The sequence below is a fragment of the Heptranchias perlo genome, chromosome 13, assembly GCF_035084215.1.
Source record: "Heptranchias perlo isolate sHepPer1 chromosome 13, sHepPer1.hap1, whole genome shotgun sequence".
Taxonomy (NCBI): domain Eukaryota; kingdom Metazoa; phylum Chordata; class Chondrichthyes; order Hexanchiformes; family Hexanchidae; genus Heptranchias; species Heptranchias perlo.
In genome coordinates this window covers 30,003,072-30,024,089 of record NC_090337.1, presented here as the reverse complement: position 1 = coordinate 30,024,089, position 21,018 = coordinate 30,003,072, and the positions used below count along the sequence as shown (strand labels likewise).

General features: G+C 41.5%; 1 protein-coding gene and 1 long non-coding RNA gene across 7 annotated transcripts in view; one reads left to right on the top strand and one right to left on the bottom strand.

Moving 5' to 3' along the window:
- Positions 1-21,018, bottom strand: part of dis3l2 (DIS3 like 3'-5' exoribonuclease 2) — a 289,590-nt gene that overhangs the window by 38,785 nt on the left and 229,787 nt on the right. The window lies entirely within an intron of this gene.
- The window catches only part of LOC137331456 (uncharacterized), a 119,968-nt gene continuing 100,934 nt past the window's right edge, over positions 1,985-21,018 (top strand). The window contains exons 1-2 of the long non-coding RNA XR_010965480.1: positions 1,985-2,184; positions 10,391-10,506. This is a non-coding gene — a long non-coding RNA (uncharacterized lncRNA). The remainder of the gene's footprint in view (positions 2,185-10,390; positions 10,507-21,018) is intronic.

Sequence of the window (21,018 nt, the reverse complement as noted above, 5' to 3'; positions counted from 1 at the left end):
GACTCCAGCCACTGGAGAGTTTTCCCCCTGATTCCCATTGACTTCAATTTTACTAGGGCTCCTTGGTGCCACACTCGGTCAAATGCTGCCTTGATGTCAAGGGCAGTCACTCTCATCTCACCTCTGGAATTCAGCTCTTTTGTCCATGTTTGGACCAAGGCTGTAATGAGGTCTGGAGCCGAGTGGTCCTGGCGGAACCCAAACTGAGCATCGGTGAGCAGGTTATTGGTGAGTAAGTGCCGCTTGATAGCACTGTCGACGACACCTTCCATCACTTTGCTGATGATTGAGAGTAGACTGATGGGGCGGTAATTGGCCGGATTGGATTTGTCCTGTTTTTTGTGGACAGGACATACCTGGGCAATTTTCCACATTGTCGGGTGAATGCCAGTGTTGTAGCTGTACTGGAACAGCTTGGCTAGAGGCGCAGCTAGTTCTGGAGCACAAGTCTTCAGCACTACAGTTGGGATGTTGTCGGGCCCCACAGCCTTTGCTGTATCCAGTGCACTCAGCCGTTTCTTGATATCACGTGGAGTGAATCGAATTGGCTGAAGAATGGCTTCTGTGATGGTGGGGATATCGGGAGGAGGCTGAGATGGATCATCCACTCGGTACTTCTGGCTGAAGATGGTTGCAAACGCTTCAGCCTTGTCTTTTGCACTCACGTGCCGGACTCCGCCATCATTGAGGATGGGGATGTTTGCAGAGCCTCCTCCTCCCGTTAGTTGTTTAATTGTCCACCACCATTCACGACTGGATGTGGCAGGACTGCAGAGCTTTGATCTGATCCGTTGGTTGTGGAATCGCTTAGCTCTGTCTATAGCATTTTGCTTCCGCTGTTTAGCATGCATGTAGACCTGAGTTGTAGCTTTACCAGGTTGGCACCTCATTTTTAGGTACGCCTGGTGCTGCTCCTGCCATGCTCTTCTACACTCCTCATTGAACCAGGGTTGATCCCCTGGCTTGTTGGTGATGGTAGAGTGAGGAATATGCCGGGCCATGAGGTTACAGATTGTGCTGGAATACAATTCTGTTAGATGGAGCTAGATCACAGATCAGCCATGATCTTATCAAATGGCGGAGCAGGCACGAGGAGCTGAATGGCCTACTACTGTTCCTATGTTCCTCAAAGTGCAAAATTATAGAAAAGGCAGATTCAGCCAGTCATAACCAGCTTCTATAGTGATTAAATAACAGGAACACCATTTCAGAACCATGGACCGATCAAGGAAGTACGGCAGAAAATACCATGAACAGCAAATAGGCCAAAAAGTTCATGGCTGTAATTGATAGTTGTAATTTGTCGAAATTTAACAAATGTTGTGCAGAAAGAAACACTGATATATGTGTAAAATATGCCATAAAGCATTTTAAATGCACAATTATCTTGCTTATGCAGCATTCTGCAAATAGGTACAGAATCAATATTTTAATTGGTCTAGCAGGTTTGATTATAATTTTTGACTTGCTAGGATCATGCAACAAATAAATTCACTAAAAGCGGTCAGTACATTATCATTTCACTAGATGGCAGTAGCCATCTGGCCACAAATAACAGACTTAGCTGTCAGAAATGGGCAAAGGATAATCCACACACATAGATAACAAAATAATTTCTTCATGAATCCAACACTTGAGGCAGAACAAAAATAAAACAGATGGTTTGACATATTGCTGTTGCAAGTTGCATCGTTAAAATTAAATATGTTTTACAACAAGGCTCAAGATCTAGAATAGCTGTACCTTTGGTTTTAAGAAAAGTTTCATGAAAATCAAAAAAGTCACATCAATTACTCATTAATTCATCTGGGCTAGTAAATATAGGCTATCATTACTGTGGTACAAACACTTGTTCCTCTCATTAGATACAGATGGATGTACATGGACTACATAAATAAATAAAAATAAAATTTTAGTGTTGAGCAGTCTTCAAAGGGAAACCAGCGTAAAAACGAGTGCTTATATGTAATCAGACCAAGGGAAATGTCTTGTCTTAAATGAGTAATCTTTGCCGTTTCAATACATTTTCCGGCGACACGGAAGAGGTCCACAACATCTCAAAGGGTCTGCTTTTATATCATATCAAGTACTCCCACAGAATTCAGAACAGTTTTGTAATCTTCAGTTCCCTTTCCAATTCACAGCTACGACGTGCCCATGGGGACTCTGAGGAATTATCACCAGGTAACTCATCATCTGAGACTATATTTTCAAGAGATTGCTGAGAAAACTGAAAATGGTATATTAACTCCTTGTGGATTTAGTTTAGTTTTGTTTTCAAGTTTTGTGCTGCTTGGCTCTTTTGCTGTCCCTTTGGCTTCTGTTATTTAACCTGTACATAAATTTGACAAAACCGTTTTAACTGAACATATTGGTTTGGCAATGTGCTATTTTCCACCTTTGGAAGTGTGCTTAGAATGTAGTAAGCATCCCACGTATTCTCCATTAAGTGTCATACAATGATTAGGGGTTAATTGTTAAATCTGGGAAGCTAAGCCATATATGGAGCGAATAAGGATGCAAATATTCTTTTATAAGGTACTTGGAATGCTTACGGAAACCGTCTTTTAACCACGAACATGAGAACATATTAGGAAACAGTCCGAACTATAATATCTATGGGCTATTACCTTTGTTTCTTCAAAAGACCCACAACTCATTTGTGTTATTAGTATAATGCAGATATGAAGGTTTAATAGATGAAAGAACATCAACATCTAAGACTATAACATTTCTACAGACAATACTGGGTTGGTACCTTAATTTTTAAATTATGCTGTGGTTAAGTTAAATTCTATTTCACATATATATAGTTCTACTTTCACTGTCATGCAGCATCATCATTGGGGATTGAGGAAATTGATGGCAATGGAATAATGCATTTATTGGTCTGCAGGAAAACTTAGAAAGGAAACTTGTAAGGTCACTGGCAAAATGCAACCATTCCCACTGGGTGAGTTAGGTTAAAATTACCCCGATGACTTTAAGGAAACACAGCTTAACCTTAGCAGAAGAATAACACATTGTGCATTACATGGCATAATCCTTCTAAAATAGCATATTATTCAACTTACGGTGAATACCACCAAGGGAGAACAGTTAGTTATATATTAAAAATGGTACATCAAAACACACAGATATCACACTCTGTTACAGATGTAAAACAATCTTAAAATACTGGATGCTTCTAAACTGCGAAAGAACTGACAAGTACATTTCAATCTGCAAAGTTGCTGACTTGACCAAACAATTAAACTCACAGTGACCTCAGGCTGTTTTTATTTGTCGCAATTAGACTTGCTGGCCTTAACAGAATAATCTGTCTTAAATACAGTTCCACTGTAGCAGCAGCATAATACATTGTGTGTTACATGGTATAATGTTCCTGTCCTTATAAATTAGCGTACCCTTCAATTTACCATCAGCAACATCGCTGGAGATCTGCTTACATTAAATTTAATTGTACATAGGAACATTGGAACAGGATTAGGTCATTCAGCCATTCAAACCTATTCCACCATTCAATTCGACCATGGCTGATCAGTACGTCAACTCCATTTATCCATCTTCGTTCCATATCCCTTGATACCTTTACCTGACAAAAATCTATCGATCTCTCAAATTTCAATTGATCCAGCATCCACAGCCTTTTGGAGGAATGAATTCCAGATTTCCACTACCCTATGTGCGAAAAACTGCTTCCTGATTTCACTCCTAAATGATCCAGCTCTAATTTTAAGATTATGATCTCTTATTCCAAATTCCCCCACCAAAGGAAATAGTTTCTCTGTATCGACCCTATAAAATCCCTTTATCATTGTAAACACCTTGATTAGATCACCCCTCAATCGTCTAAACTCAAGTTTATGCAACTTGTCCTCATAATTTAACCCTATAAGTCCTGGTATTATTCTGATGAATCTGCGCTGAACCTCTGTGTGAGGCATCAACAGATTTTGTCCAGAATGTCAATTTGATTATTTGGAAAATTGCTTGACATCAATTATAAACCTATGTATGATACAATGGATATTGGTTTTATTGCTCCAGCAATATTCATTGCTTTTTTTTTTCAAGATTAGAATTTCTCACATGGTGCCCTGAGTAGGTTCTTGGATGTAGTTTAAGAATGAAGAGAAAGGCAGATCGACAGATCAAAAGCTCTTGCAGAACTTCAAACTATAAAAGAGACACAGTTAAAGCACAGATAACAGTTTTTTCTAACCACAAAATGGGTGACATTGTGTTATTTCCCCATGAAGCTAGAGGATAATGTTTAAAATAAACATTGTATATTCGCCACACAAGTATAAATGTTGTACTCTTGGTTTTATGCCTGCAGTAAAAGCTCAAGTTGCAGCCTTAGGCTTAAAAAGATGCAACACATAGTGCAATTTACTGTAGTACCTTTTAATTCGATAAGGGTTAGCTAGGATATGAATTTACTGTGAGGTCTTTTGTACCATTTTCATAATTGGAATTGTCTGCCTTCTGCATTCTATCCAAAGTCAGTCAGATTCAAATCTTACATGTAGATTAAATGGTAAGAATTATTATTAATCTCAAAATGCTCAGCAGTTTTGTAATGGCATTTGTACATCCTTTCATTGTACAGTATAGTGCTGGTGGATGCAGATCAAGTAAGTTCTGCAAACAGATCAAAGCATTATATGGGAAAGCTAGACAACATTTTAGACAAAAGGAATTTTTAAGTTAAGAGCTGAACTGTTCTGTCAGCAACAAAAAAGTAATGTTATTATAGAACCATTGTAACAAGCCATTAAAAAATACCTGAAATGAAAATCAATTTCTGCATTACGGAACAGATATCTTTATTAAAGATGAAGCCTTAATGGCGAGACAGTAGTTTATAAAAGCATAATTTTATCCATCCTGTGAATATATTTTGCTCTTCTATAAAACTATACAGATCTGCTATCTGTAATACTAGATGCATGAAATGGTTAACCATAGACTTCATTATTCTCCTGAAAATTTATGTCAATATTTAAGTCATATTGTATTAGTTTTTGGGATCCACAGAAAATTTCAACAGTCACACAGCTGTAACATGACATATTCACACACACGTCCGCCGACTATAAACACAACAGCTACCACACAGCAATGGAATGCAGAAATGGGCACATTCTTTTCAACAGCTTTCAATGAAAAGTGCCAATTAGAGTAGCAACCTGATGCATCAAAGAGAATCTTTATTGGTATGTGCAATTAATTTGAAGGGTGAATATAAAAACAGTGACATTGACATTCATTTTGAAGCTTTTTACTTTGTAAAAGGGAATGAAATGAACTGAACAGCAATTGTAGTCTCAGAAAACATGCTTTTGTAAGTGAACAATACCTTGTCTACATCTACAATTTATTACAAAAAAAAGAACCATTTATTCACTGACATTCATATAAATGATAAAATTGAAGCACCAATGGCAGCTCAAACTTGCAGAATTGGTGTTTAGTCATTAATGTAGATAAAGGCTGCAGCCTTTTGCTGCCACGTCTGTATATAGCTTAAAAAAATCTTTGCTTGTTCCCAGATTCAAGCATAATAGTAGGATAGGTAAATGCAGTTGTGTAAAACACTAGATGAAGCATGCAGATACAGGTCTTTTTATTACAACTACGTTTTTAGCTTTATGCTGCAAGTACTTTGATTTGTTGTTTCCTTTTATAAGATAAATACAAGAAAGCATTTTTACTGCTTTGTAAGCTTTAATTTAACAAATTAAATAAACTCAGTAGATTAAAAATAACTGTCACAGCAGATTGAATCACGCAGATTAAATTATCTTTCCTCATTCCTTAACAAGGAATTTAAAGTAACTGAATATAATAAAAAAATACTATATAGTAAAATGTATTGCTTATTTTTCTCATAAAACTCTACACCCCACATATATATATATATATATACACACACACACGAGACTGAAACATGCTCTAAACGCTTCAATTAGCCTAAACTCAAACTTGTGGAAATTTAAATGTTGTCATTTAATGAGCTATGCCTGAAGGCAGAATTTAATACATTAAGTGCTGAACTGATAATGGTCGGCAATGAAGTTCATTACTAAGTGCAATGTCCATTAAAACTGCTAAATCTATTACATATTACACAACAAAACTTGCATTTGTATAGCGCCTTTAAAGTAGTAAAACATCCAAAGGCGCTTCACAGGAGTGTTATCAAACAAAATTTGACACCGAGCCACATAAAGAGATATTGGGACAGCTTGGTCAAGGAGGTAGATTTTAAAAAAAAATTCGATCATGGGATGTGGGCGTCGCTGGCAAGAGCAGCATTTATTGCCGATCCCTAATTGCCCTCGAGAAGGTGGTGGTGAGCCGCCTTCTTGAACCGCTGCAGTCCATGTGGTGAAGGTTCTCCCACAGTGCTGTTAGGTAGGGAGTTCCAGGATTTTGACCCAGCGACGATGAAGGAACGGCGATATATTTCCAAGTCGGGATGGCGCGTGACTTGGAGGGGAACGTGCAGGTGGTGTTGCTCCCATGTGCCTGCCGCCCTTGTCCTTCTAGGTGGTAGAGGTCGCGGGTTTGGGAGGTGCTGTCGAAGAAGCATTGGCGAGTTGCTGCAGTGCATCCTGTGGATGGTACACACTGCAGCCACGGTGCGCTGGTGGTGAAGGGAGTGAATGTTTAGGGTGGTAGATGGGGTGCCAATCAAGCAGGCTGCTTTGTCCTGAATGGTGTCGAGCTTCTTGAGTGTTGTTGGAGCTGCACTCATCCAAGCAAGTGGAGAGTATTCCATCACACTCCTGACTTGTGCCTTGTAGATGGTGGAAAGGCTTTGGGGAGTCAGGAGGTGAGTCACTCGCCCCAGAATACCCAGCCTCTGACCTACTCTTGCAGCCACAGTATTTATGTGGCTGGTCCAGTTAAGTTTCTGGTCAATGATGACCTCCAGGATGTTGATGGTGGGGGATTCGGCAATGGTAATGCCATTGAATGTCAAGGGGAGGTGGTTTGACTCTCTCTTGTTGGAGATGGTCATTGCCTGGCACTTGTCTGGCACGAATGTTACTTACCACTTATTAGCCCAAGCCTGGATGTTGTCGAGGTCTTGCTGCATGCGGGCACGGACTGCTTCATTATCTGAGGGGTTGCGAATGGAACTGAATACCGTGCAATCGGCAGCGAACATCCCCATTTCTGACCTTATGATGGAGGGAAGGTCATTGATGAAGCAGCTGAAGATGGTTGGGCCAAGAACACTGCCCTGAGAAACTCCTGCAGCTGGGGCTGAGATGATTGGCCTCCAACAACCACTACCATCTTCCTTTGTGCTAGGTACGACTCCAGCCACTGGAGAGTTTTCCTCCAATTCCCATTGACTTCAATTTTACGAGGGCTCTTTTGTGCCACACTCGGTCAAATGCTGCCTTGATGTCAAGGGCAATCACTCTCACCTCACCTCTGGAATTCAGCTCTTTTTAAAGGAGGAGGAAGAGGTAGAGAGGCAGAGAGGTTTTGGGGGGGGGGTGGAATATCAGAGCCTAGGATCTAGGCAGCTGAAGGCACGGCTGCTAATGGTGGAGCAATTAAAATCGGGGATGCGCAAGAGGCAAGAATTGGAGGAGGGCAGAGATCTTGGAGGGTTGTGAGGCTGGAGGATGTTGCAGATATAGGTGGAATGAGGCCATGGAGGTATTTGAAAAAAAGTATGAGAATTTTAAAATTGAGGCGTTGCCAGACTGGGAGCCAATGTAGGTGATGGCTGAATGGGACTTGGTGTGAGTTACACATATACAATTTAAATTTTCTGATGCTTTGAATGTTTACACATATTTAAATAGGTAGGACTGAAGTGTGGTGCTGTAGTGCTGAAGACTTGTGCTCCAGAACTAGCCGCACCTCTAGCCAAGCTGTTCCAGTACAGCTACAACACTGGCATCTACCCAACAATGTGGAAAATTGCCCAGGTAGGTCCTGTCCATAAAAAGCAGGACAAATGCAATCCAGCCAATTACCGCCCCATCAGTCTACTCTCAATCATCAGCAAAGTGATGGAAGGTGTCGTCGACAGTGCTATCAAGCGGCACTTACTCACCAATAACCTGCTCACCGATGCTCAGTTTGGGTTCCACCAGGACCACTCGGCTCCAGACCTCATTACAGTCTTGGTCCAAACAAGGACAAAAGAGCTGAATTCCAGAGGTGAGGTGAGAGTGACTGCCCTTGACATCAAGGCAGCATTTGACCGAGTGTGGCACCAAGGAGCCCTCGTAAAATTGAAGTCAATGGGAATCAGGGGAAAACTCTCCAGTGGCTGGAGTCATACCTAGCACAAAGGAAGATGGTAGTGGTTGTTGGAGGCCAATCATCTCAGCCCCAGGGCATTGCTGCAGGAGTTCCTCAGGGCAGTGTTATAGGCCCAACCATCTTCAGCTGCTTCATCAATGACCTTCCCTCCATCATAAGGTCAGAAATGGGGATGTTCGCTGATGATTGCACAGTGTTCAGTTCCATTTGCAACCCCTCAAATAATGAAGCAGTCCGAGCCCGCATGCAGCAAGACCTGGACAACATCCAGGCTTGGGCTCATAAGTGCCAAGTAACATTCGCGCCAGACAAGTGCCAGGCAATGACCATCTCCAACAAGAGAGAGTCCAACCACCTCCCCTTGACATTCAACAGCATTACCATTGCTGAATCCCCCACCATCAACATCCTGGGGGTCACCATTGACCAGAAACTTAACTGGACCAGCCATATAAATACTGTGGCTTCAAGAGCAGGTCAGAGGCTGGGTATTCTGCGGCGAGTGACTCACCTCCTGACTCCCCAAAGCCTTCCCACCATCTACAAGGCACAAGTCAGGAGTGTGATGGAATGCACTCCACTTGCTTGGATGAGTGCAGCTCCAACAACACTCAAGAAGCTCGACACATCCAGGACAAAGCAGCCTGCTTGACTGGCACCCCATCCACCACCCTAAACAATCACTCCCTTCACCACCGGCGCACAGTGACTGCAGTGTGTACCATCCACAGGATGCAATGCAGCAACTCGCCAATGCTTCTTCGACAGCACCTCCCAAACCCGCAACCTCTACCACCGAGAAGGACAAGAGCAGCAGGCACATGGGAGCAACACCACCTGCATGTTCCCCTCCATGTCACACACCATCCCGACTTGGAAATATATTGCCGTTCCTTCATCGTCACTGGGTCAATATCCTGGAACTCCCTTGCTAACAGCACTGTGGGAGAACCTCACCACAAGGACTGCAGCGGTTCAAGAAGGCGGCTCACCACCACCTTCTCAAGGGCAATTAGGGATGGGCAATAAATGCCGGCCTCGCCAGCGACGCCCACATCCCATGAACAAATAAAAAAAAACTTGGTGCAAGTTACACATACACAATTTAAATTTTCTGATGCTTTGAATATTTACACACATTTATATGGATAATTTTATAGCTGCAATAAACGAAACAACCAATAACTTACCAGCATGAAACCAACAGAAAACAATGTTTTAGCAGGGTCACAATGAATGTTAGCAACCTGGCACAACAATGGTCTGCCTGGGGCCACATTGAAGCATTATGTTAACACCTCCACAGAACCAATACACTAAACATGAAATTTTAAAATTCATTTCATTTAAACAAATCTGTACAATGAAATTGCTGATATTTCTCAGCATATCATTATACAAATATCACTGTAGTGTGGTCTTTATAAGAATGTGAAGCCAACTTGTGTTAGGTATAAATATTCTATCAGCCAGGGCTTTCTTCTATTCAAAGAGAAGGATTTACTCACATCTGTGGTGCCACTAGAAAAATATTTTTTGTCACAGCATTGTTGTTTAGAGCTTGCTATTTAACCCTCTGTTATCACTATTACAGGTGGTACTTGTTCACAAGGTCTTGACGATTTCTTTATTTTTTCTTTTTTTTTTAAGAAGTATTCAAAATATTCAGATTTGTGGAATGGTTTGACCAGCTGAACTATATATTGAACAAAAATTAGGAGTAACTTATTTTTCTAATTTCTTAAAATATAGTGGAACCATTGTCTGTGTATTAAGTCAGAATAGACAAAACATTTGCTTATAACTTAACTTACTTAAAATGGTAATCTTTATGACTGGATTAACTAAGTGAGGAACAAACTGGTACTTGCTATAGTTGAATTTACTATGCAGTGAATTGAATTGTACCCTTTTCCTTTATTGTGCTGTGTTGAAAATGTCTGTGAGATCTATTGGATTTAAAGTGTCTTAAAGCTGCAGTGGCTGTTGCTGCATTATTAATTTCGATATGTGGAAACTAAAGAATAGCTTATATCTTGAAAAAGTTTTCTCAGTTCCATTAATGATAGATATCTTAATGTTTTTGCAGCAGAGCTCAGTTTTAGGAACACATAGATGTTACACATGCTCCTGACCTTCACTAATCAACCATGGATTTCTATAAATCATAGCACTGGAAGCAGAGACAAAAGTATGGAAGTCAGTGTGAGTATAAAACGTACAAATTTAAATCTAAATGTCCTTTGCCAAGGCTATTTTAATGCCTACCTATATCTCAGACAGAAAATGTAGTAACTGTGGGGTTCTACAGCTTTAAGTTTCTTTTTTAATTACCACCAAATGGGTGTTCTGGAATTAGGAAAGCTTTACTTCTTAATTTTATTAGATTAATTTTAGAAAAAATATCAGATAAAAGTTACCCAAACATTAAAACCAGTTGATCTCAGTGATGCATGCAGTTCATATGGGATATAATGCTGTTACAGCATCTTTTCTGAAGTTTTGGTAAACTACTCCTTCATGATAATACTCAGATATATTGTACCACAACTTAGGATAGTGCACGTATTGCTTATTGATCTCTGTGAAACAGATAAAGCATATAAAAAGGCCTTCTCTGCAACATACACTTTGTATATAGTATGTTTTTTATATGGCTCCAAAGACAGCTTTAGGTAGAGCACAGTAATCACAAAGCTCACTAATGAAGATGTTGAGCAACATTCTTATTGCTAATTCAAGTACTGCTTTAAAGTTAAATGCACTATTATACCTGTCAAATAGGAATGAAAATATTAAACAAACAGTTCACTTACATACATCAAAGAAAGTAACTAAACACAAGTGCCATTCTTGTCGGTTAAACAGTCTGTTGCTTTAATTTATTCATGCCTAAAGTGCTTTTCCCTTTTATGCGCAATTTTCACTTCTTATGTGTGTAGTTAACCGTGGCAAGACGCAATGATAATATACTTATGTATATGGATGAAAAATACAAATTTTACTGTTAAGCTTCTTAAAAATTGAGAGGAAAAAAATTTGTACACATATCAGGAAGTTGTTACATATTTTGAGAGGTCACACGGTTTTTACAGTGCATTTGGAAGAAATCACTGCATATCTTGGTTTTACTGGTGTGACTGTGCTTATGCTGAGATCAATGCATGCTGAAGGATCAAAGCAATATTCTAGTCACATCACCTGAGTTTCAGTTGGACTGGGATAGTCCTGCCTGCGTTGATTGATGGTCATACTGACTTAGATCACTTGCTTTTGTAGGCCTCCAAGAAGTGGCTCCAGACTGCCCAATGTTTCCCTGGCTGCATATATTATGTTATGAATGACCTGCGCTCTGTAGTTGTTTCATCCACATGTTGGTTGTTGGGGAGGAGAGGGGGAGGGGAAGAGAGCTATGTTCCCCACTATGGGGTGATCAATCTTCTTGCAACTGATGAAGTTTTGCTAGCCCGCTACAACATGGGTCCACTCTCCAGTGAGTGTACCTGTCATGGTCTTCGTTGCTGCCCCAACTAGTATCCACTACAGTTGAATGTGGGAACTGACCAAAATGTGCGCGAGAGAGGTTGTCTGACTACAACCCTCCAGCAGACATCTGTTCTCTGATTGGAAGAATTTAAGGAGTTTATATGGTGTCCAGTATGTATGGTAAACAGTCATAAGTTGATCTTCCTGCCTCTTGTTATGTTTAGCGGTTGACAGGATTGGTCTCCAAACCTCTCTCCATTCCTTTTCCGTTACTTGGGTACTCAGAATTCATTCCCAGGCCCTCTCTTGTGTCTTTTGACATGGTGCATATGTTGGAGATTTATTGAGTGGATCTTTCAGGGTGTTGAGGCAAGGTTTTTCTGGAGAGAGGGGCAGATCACAACAATGTTCACCAAGTATTGTTGGAGGTAATTTCTGACCCGGTGGTATCAGAATAGGTAAACTGAACAATGGGAAGCTTGCTTGCAAGTTGTTGGAAGGACATGAAATAGCTCTTGGTGAAGAAGTTGGCCTAGCCAAGTGATATCCTTTTCATGGCAGGTCCTGGGCTCACTTTAAAGTTTCTACTAGTTTCTCATTATGCCATATTGGTTAGAGGATGTGCATACTCAAAGAAAACTTCATTGCTGCACAGGCCTCTTTCCAAGCTACTAGGATGAATTATTATACAGAGTGCTTCTGAGTCTTGGGTAATCTTTTCTCAAGACTTGTTTTCTTGTGACACACCAGCAGGCATAACATCAGAGCTTCCATGACCTCCATCATCAACTTCCTTTGATGCTTTCAACTCCAGCAGATATTGGATGGTATCCCACCCTTGTTGCTCCTGTGATACAACAGCCATCCTACAAATTCAAGGCCCATAAAAGCTCAAACGGACATTGCTCACGACTGGCATAATCTTCCACTGGCAACTTAATCAATATTATTGCTCCCTCTCTGTGGCCAAACCCTTTCACTATTTAAGGGTCTCTCTGGAGGGCAAAGATACTCTCAAACTCCTCTTCATCAGTGCAAACTGCTGCCTCTGACTTATTACCTTCACTCCTTCCATTATCACCTCTGACAACTAATGTGAGGAGCTCATGAACATTTCTGTCTTCAAAAGTGAGACTATCCACTCAGCTCCCTCCATTTCCTCTTAATATACTGCTAATTTACAACAGGCTTCAAACTGTAAGCAATCTAATACTATAAAACTTTGATTCTGCTTTCAGCGCACTAAATACAAACTTAAACTCATCCAGAAGTTTGCAGCCCTATCCTGCACAAAGGAGTCCTCATGATCCTCCATTGTCTCTCAGCACACTGAATCAAAATCATCTTCAAATCTCTTGATGACCTCACTCCATTCTTTCTCTGCAATTTTCTCCACCTTTACGACCCAGCACACATCCTCCGCCTTTCCAATTGGTTTCTATGCATTTGTCCCTCCATCATCTCCATGGGTGATAGAACCATAAGCTATTGTGCCATGTGCTCTGGAATTCCCTTCTTAAACCTCTTTGCCTTGCTATAACTTTTCGCACCTTAAAAAGCCTCAAAAAATTATCTCTTTGACCATGTTTGTGGCCACATTCCATAATTTCCCTGCTACTTATTGCATGGTGTCCACTGCTCCTTTGTGAAAGATGCTTTAGGATATTTTGTTATGTGAAAGGTACTATATAAGTGTAAATTAGTGTGGTTAGAAATGTCAACAAAGTGGTATTTAGTATTTGGTTCCACCAGCCTGTACTCCACAGGTACCTGGGCTTGTGTTGATATTTGTTGCCAGGGGCTTAATTGTTCGGCTGGAGAGGAGATGGGGACACTGTTCAAGGGAGAATGTGGGGAAGCTGAAGCCGTTTTTGCACAACATGGATGTGGGATGTTCATGCTGGATTCTGCTCTACGTTTGGAATGCATTTCCATTGACCATTCTCTTCAACAAAGTGAGGAGTTCACACTAAAGCATCATTTCTGTATCCAGGGAAATGAGCAGCAAGGCAGAGTTGTGGATGCTGTTTCAATGATGAATGCCTGGTTACTTGATAGGAAGCTCTATTCGTCTAGACCATGGTTAACTCCAAGGGATACCTGGTCTGCAGGGTGCATAGAAGGGGTTTTCTGCCCTTGTAAAATTCAGTCACATGTAAGAAATGGTTGCTTTACAACCAAAGAAAACATTTCCCGCTGTCAGTGTTAGCTGTTGAACTCCACCCTTCCTGTCAAAATGTTGGAAGGTAATGCATTGATGATGAAAACTAACTATAGAAAAACAGAATACATACAAATTTCAAACTTTACCAACACTATTCAACAGAAGTGACTGATCATACAACCACACAAATATATGAACAAATAAATATCACTTGAGTATTGGTACAATTAATTGAAAAATTCCCCTAATCATTCCTAGGATATTCTTTCAAATACAACATAAAAAGCTCTCTCCAGTGTTCATTCACAAATATGTACAAATGAGGCTTATGAAATAAAACACTCAGGTAACTCTTGGCATACCTCTATTTCCTAAGTGTTAGCAGGTGTACCTACACTAGAAATTAAATGGCTAGTTTACAAAGAATTATATTTGGCAGATCCCCAGAAAGGAAAGTAACTACAGTTATTTTGTTTGGCCCAGGAAGAGACCAGCTCAGCAACATTGAAGCTTTCCATTGTCTAATGACTCACCATGTAAACTGAACTGCTCTCAACAAGCTATCGTCTACAGTGAATTTATATTAAATACCCCTACTTAAAAACTTTACTGTAGGGTATATTAACTATTTTAAAATTCACAGCACGTCTTCCTCAACAGCTTATATTAAAATGCATGGTACTATGTTACACTGAAAATGTTGCATAAATACTTCTAATCAAAAAAATGCAAAAAATGACCTTTCGTCGTACAATGAGACATCAAAGAAACAAATGAAGTGTAAAGAATCCATTAAGTATACTGGATAAATAAGCAGTCCCATGACAACCCTCACTATAACAGCTAGTGCTCAAATAACCAGGGTGAAACTGAACCCAGTCAGACATCTCCTATGTCAACATTCTAAGACCTGTCTATTCATGCTTTATGCAGCCAAATACCGAAGAATATGAAACATATCTGATTTTATTCCTTACCTTGTTGATAATCCAAACAATTTGTGCATATAGCCTTTGCTTCAGCTAATATAATTCCAAAATATATACTAAAAAAGATATTTACTTTGAGAAACTTTAAGATATTGAAGCTTAGATACATTTCTATTCATGCCAACTTTTTGTGACAATTTGATTGATCTGTATAATTTATCATCTTATTTCAGAAGTCAGTGTCCGAGGAAGGTTTTCCCATACAATAAATTTCTCTTGGGTAATACAAACTCATGTGCCTTATTCAACAGGGAAAATAGACATTTCACAGAAGTTGTACAGCACTTTTTGTAAAAGTTGTACTTTTTTTTTGCAAAGGCTCATGAAATTCCATGAAACTGATTTCCCTTCCCCAATTGCACAATATAAATTGGATAGTGCATGTATCCTTTGCACTCGACTTGAACACTGCTGAACCAAGCAGTATTTCTGGGTTTAACTCATCCCAATCTTGTGAGCGACGACCAAGTGGGACTACCACACTGGATTTGGTGCTCAAAGTAGGGATCAGGAATTCCTAAACTATTGCAGGCCTTGAAGTTACTCAGTAGGGTCAACAGTAAACCAGATTTTTCAATGGTGGAAGCTGTTTCAATCAGCAGCAAAATCCCACAGACCCAGACAGTTCAGCTTAACTCCCTCAAAAAATTATTAAAATACTGCCATATCTTACCAAAAATTATCATAAATGGAAATTTCTGGCTTCCCCTTTGAAGGCCTTTGGAGGTCAAAGCAAATTTAAAAGAAACTTTAAAAAAAATATGGTTGTTATGTTTTTGAGCTGTTTCTCCCCTTCTTAAACTAGATACTTCGCTTCTGCATTTTAGATTACTGTCATAGGTAAGTTCTTAGCTCCTCACAACTTTGAAGATATCTTCAATGACGCTGATATCTAAGTATATTTAGTAATTTGCCCAGGATAATAAACAGGATTTAAACATTTTCTTTGGTAATAGATCTATCCAATGCCTCCAAATGACCGTTCCCACAATTTCAGAAGGCAGCAGAGCATCACAGCATTAGATCTCATTTCAGACTTGAACCATGATGCAAATTATTGAATAAATGATTGATAAGCATAAAAATAACAGTAATAAATATGTATTTGCAAAAGAAAATAATAAATACTCGCAATCTCCATGTTAAACTATTACTTTCAAATTAACCTTTCCACACAGTTATTCTTTATTCCTAACAGTCTTACTAAATGCAGGAGCTACTTCTGGCCTGACCTGCCTCTTTGAATGAACTGACAATGATTTGATCAGACCAGGCTCATAACTAATCTCACGTAAGTTATGTATTTGAATAATTGTCAGGTAAATTTGACTGTAAATGCCAGTTGTATACATAGCTGAGAAAATCATACAGTACAATATATTTGAATATGGCTTGGCTCCCCCCTACAGGTTTAAAGACAAATGAACAAATCATTTATTTGCAACAAGACTGCTATCCAGTTAACAATAAAAGCTACTTAAGGAATATATAAATAATAACCAATGTAGGGTAATCTGGGGGGAACTCGGGTTTCTGATTTTTAGCTGTAACCAGGAAAGCCCAACAAAATTTCCCTCAGTAGAAAAATTTGAAGGCTGTCTATTTTGATAATACCAATAAAACACTGAAAGTAAGGAAAAATGGTTGAAAGTTTGAAATATATCCCTATCTTATGCAATGTTAAATTGTCCAGTGCTTTGTCTAAAATAAAATTTGTACTTTTTTTTACTTGACAACAATATAGAGGAAGTGCTCATTCTGTCAATGACATGGATACACATACAGGTTTATACATACACAAAGTATTTACCTTGCAAAAGATATTCAGTACAAAAACAGCCACTAATTTGGGTTGCAATTCACAGATTGGGACTTTGGGTTTAAATCACTGCCTGAGCATTTCCAAGACAGCTAGCTGTAACCTTCGAATAGTTATCAAACACACTACGAAGGTGCCAAGCTGATGGGAAGGAAGAAAACTAATGAAGTTTAAATTAAAATAACAGCATGGGCTCCACTTTGCATTTCAGTACTCCCGAAATGCCAATCATAGAGCAGGATTGGAAGAGGCTGCAGCAAAGTCCAGTCATGCTTTTAGCTGTAGTACACGACTGGGGGTGTGGGCTACAATACGGGAAAAAAAATAACATTTTCATTCAGAGATGTTAATTTTTAGGTGTTCTGCCACAGCTGTGGAAAATCTCAGACTAACAGCAACAGAAGCTTACAAGAAAAATAAAGTTGGATTGGGGGGGGGGGGGGGGGGGGTTGAAATGAGTATCACATTCTAATTCACCCGTGAAGTCAAAATTTATACATTAAGAAAATCACCTACAATATTTTGTAAAAATAAACTACTGCCTACCCAATGAAAAATGTGAAATTATACAGTAAATAGAGAAACAGTTTATCAAATTAAAACTTGTTGCTTTTGTGCCATGGTCTTCAAAAACCCTATTCCGTTTCATTCTTTGGACAATTCTCAGGGCTGTTCCTGTAAAATATATTTGAAGTATTTTCTTTTCATTTAAATTGCTGAGTTTTCTCTTTAAAAGAAAACTCGTGTCAGTTTTTGAAGGTTAAAAATTCTATGGGCTCGATATTTGCGTCGGGTTACCTGCGGGTTTCCAGCGGGGGGGCCCCGAAAATCCCGATATCCGGTCACGTGACCGGATCGCGCCGAAATCCCGCCCACTTCCGGGTACCGCGCTGACGTGTGGGGCTGCGCGCGCAAGCCCCGCTGGTGGGAATCCCGCAGGCAATTAAAGCCAGCGGGGTTCCACTTGAGAGTACTTACCTTGCTTGTTGAGGTCAGTTAATGAGCTGAAGCAGCTGTCAAAAGAGGAAGTGTGGGATTTTGGGTTCAAGGCAGTGAGTTTCCCACACTGGGGGAAACAGTCTCTCTCCAACCAGGCGTGTTGCAGCCAGCAGCCTGTGGCAGGTGCCAAGGTGCACTCCACGGGGGAGAGCCCTCACCCACGCAGGAGGCCACCGCGTCACATAGGGCAACCCCTGCCCTCCACCACCCCCCGCCAAGCCAGAGGACAGACCGACACGAAACCGCAGCCCTAGTGCGAGGAACCACCCACCTACCCTGCACAACCCCTCAGACCAACACCTGCCAGATGGGTGGTGCGTGGACACCCTCGGAGGACGAACAGCATGACCAGCCCCAGCAGCCTCGCAGTCCACGCCGTCCGCCGCGGAGACGTGGAGCCCCCCAACACGGTGTTGTTGCACGCCCACCTGCACAGCAGGAGGGAGGGCTACCGCAGGGAGAGACGCATCGCAGAGGGCACTACCCTCGCCGCAGTGGTCCACAGACCGAGGCGCAGCTCCCCGGACCTCTCCGAGCAGCAGTGCACAGGGAGGCGCAGATTCGCTCGACATGTAGTCGTGGAGATCTGCAGGCTCTTTCATGCCGAGCTGCTCCTGGCTGGCCCCAGCACCAACTGCTTACCTGTCGCTGTCAAAGTCACCACTGCCCTCCACAACTTCTCCTCCGCATCCTTCCAGGGTGCAGCCGGCTACACCGCCGATGTCTCTCAGTCGTCTGCGCGGAAGAGCCCTGCAAATACACCTGCACCTACTCTGCAGTAACACGATGGGTGGCATCAGTGGTGGGTCCTCATAGTGATACCCAGGAGCGGGCATTATTGGACACAACGGACAGGATTCGCGGAGACATGGCAGCGGTGGTGTCAATATAATGTGTGCTGTTTGTTGCTCTGAAATTCAATATAGGTAACACCCAGGACAAACCCTCAGACACCCTTGTGCACCCCCTTCATGCTCACGACACGTTTGCCTTACGCTGCTTACTGCACATATGTGATGCATGCCCTGTGGCTGCAGCACAGGTGGTGGCAGGTTGAGTGAGGCTGGCCGTGAGGGAGATGCACGAGAGGTTGAGTATGGGATGGAGCAATGAGATTGTATGAGGATTGGGTCGCGTGTTAGTGGCAGGATGAGTACTGGCGAGGTGAGTAGGTGGAGGTAAGATGAGGATGGGGTTTGAGTGGGTATGAAGGGTGATGTGACAGAGTAGTGTTGGCAGTGCCAAAGGAGATGTGGGGTGGGGGCAGTGTTGTGGCAGACGGAGTGTAGGGGAAAGACTTCGTGTTCTCACTGTGGCTGACCTACTGCGGTCATTGCAGCGCCTCCTGCACTGTATGCAGGTGGGCGATATGTTGGTGGCGCAGGTGACCCCCTCTGCCACCTCGAGCCAGGCCTTCTTGGTGGCAGAGGCAGGCCGCTTCCTCCCGCCGCCGGGGGGAAGATCTGTGTCCTCCCCCTCCTCCTCACCCCATCTGATGATACCTGGGGTGAGGCATCATTAAACTGGGAGCAGCCTTCCCCCTGGGCTGCTCCATGCTGCAATTTGTCCCATTGGTTGCAGCATCTGTCAGTGGAGGACTGCCCCTTTAACTAGAGAGCCTCCAGCTGACAGATCGTACTGCGCATGCGCAGCCCGCCCGACGCGCAGACCAGCGCCGTGGACCCCGGAGGAGCAGGTAATTGATTCCTATTAGTGTGTTGCCTGCTACGATCGCGCGGGCAACCCACTAATTTCGCCGAGCGTGTTGACCACGCTCCCGGAGGACCACCCGCTGGGAACCCGCAGGCCTGCTAAATTCGAGCCCTATGTGTCCAGATCAAATTTTATTGCCAGAATTATGTTGCTCCCTTCTTTTCAAATGGGATAATTATGTGATATCAGCTGTGTGACTGATATCAGTGGAACAATTCACTGGAAATAGGAGTGTGTGGGGGGAGACAGAGGACTTAAATTTGTCAATAAATTTGAAGATACGGGGAGTCATTTTAACCTAACCTGCCTAGTGGGAAACTGACAGGATCAGATCAGCCGCCCATTTTACACCCGGCCCAATTTTACTTTCCACTGACTTCAAATACAATTCAAAAACTGAATTCCTGGTTGCATTTGTGAGAATTTGAAGTTGGTTTGACACCTTCCTCCCAACACATCAGCAACTTTAAAAGAGAACGATTTTTTGGCTTCACAACATTTCTTGCTATCTTGAGCACCATTGTATGTACTCGTGGCCTGCCAAACACCAGCATTTAATGAAATCAATAACAATAATAGGAAAAGATATTCTGAAAGCTTGTATCATAATCATTATCAAGTGAATTCTCTTGGCATACGTATCCTCTCACAGTGCAGATTGTATGAAAGTAGAGATGTAACTGGAGGCTGGCTGGCAAGCGTTGTGCATTTTAGACCTAGTAACGTTGATATTAGCATGCCCTTAACAGCTGTGCAGCCTTTTTTGGGTAGGGGATCGAGATTACGGCCTGAAGGCCTGGCTAACTCTTTTTTAAAACCACATCTGCAAACTCATGACGAGAATCAGTGCAATAATGCTCACCAGGGAACACATGCTTAGCTATTGAGCACACTTCTGCGATTTTGAAAATTAGTTCAGTGCATTGACCGCAGTAGGGGGAAGATTATAACACAGCCTGTACAAAATCTGCCAACTTAGCTGCCTGTTGTGCACTACACAATTATGTAGCTAAACAAGAGTATAATGCACTTGATGGAAGATCCTTGATGATTTTATAGTGAAATCATTTTTTTTGAAGGCCTGGTACACTACAGTTGGCATTGGCAGCCAGAATCACAAACTGAGATTCCACCACAAATCTGGCAGTATTTTCAATTACATAACTGAAGGGCAGCTCTAGAGCACTGTAGGTTGTCAGTTTGAATGTTGTTGAGATGAGCAGTAAGCAGACTATGTTAACACTGCCTGCAGCCTGACACAATTTCCCAGTCAGCAGATAGCACAGGGACAGATGCATTAGGCTCACATTGCATCTATACTTTACAAGGCCAGGAAGCGGGGTTGAGGGGAGGACTGGATAGATTAGAGATCCAGAAATATAACTGTTTATTTTTTTTAAATGAACATTTTTGAACACAATTCTTCACAGAGATGAGGAAAACTATTTTAATTTACACACTTTGAGTAAGTTTTCTCCTTCAACTTACTTATCTAAATAATAACATGGCCCCTTTGCTGCATTCCAGGAGGTCACAATAAACACATT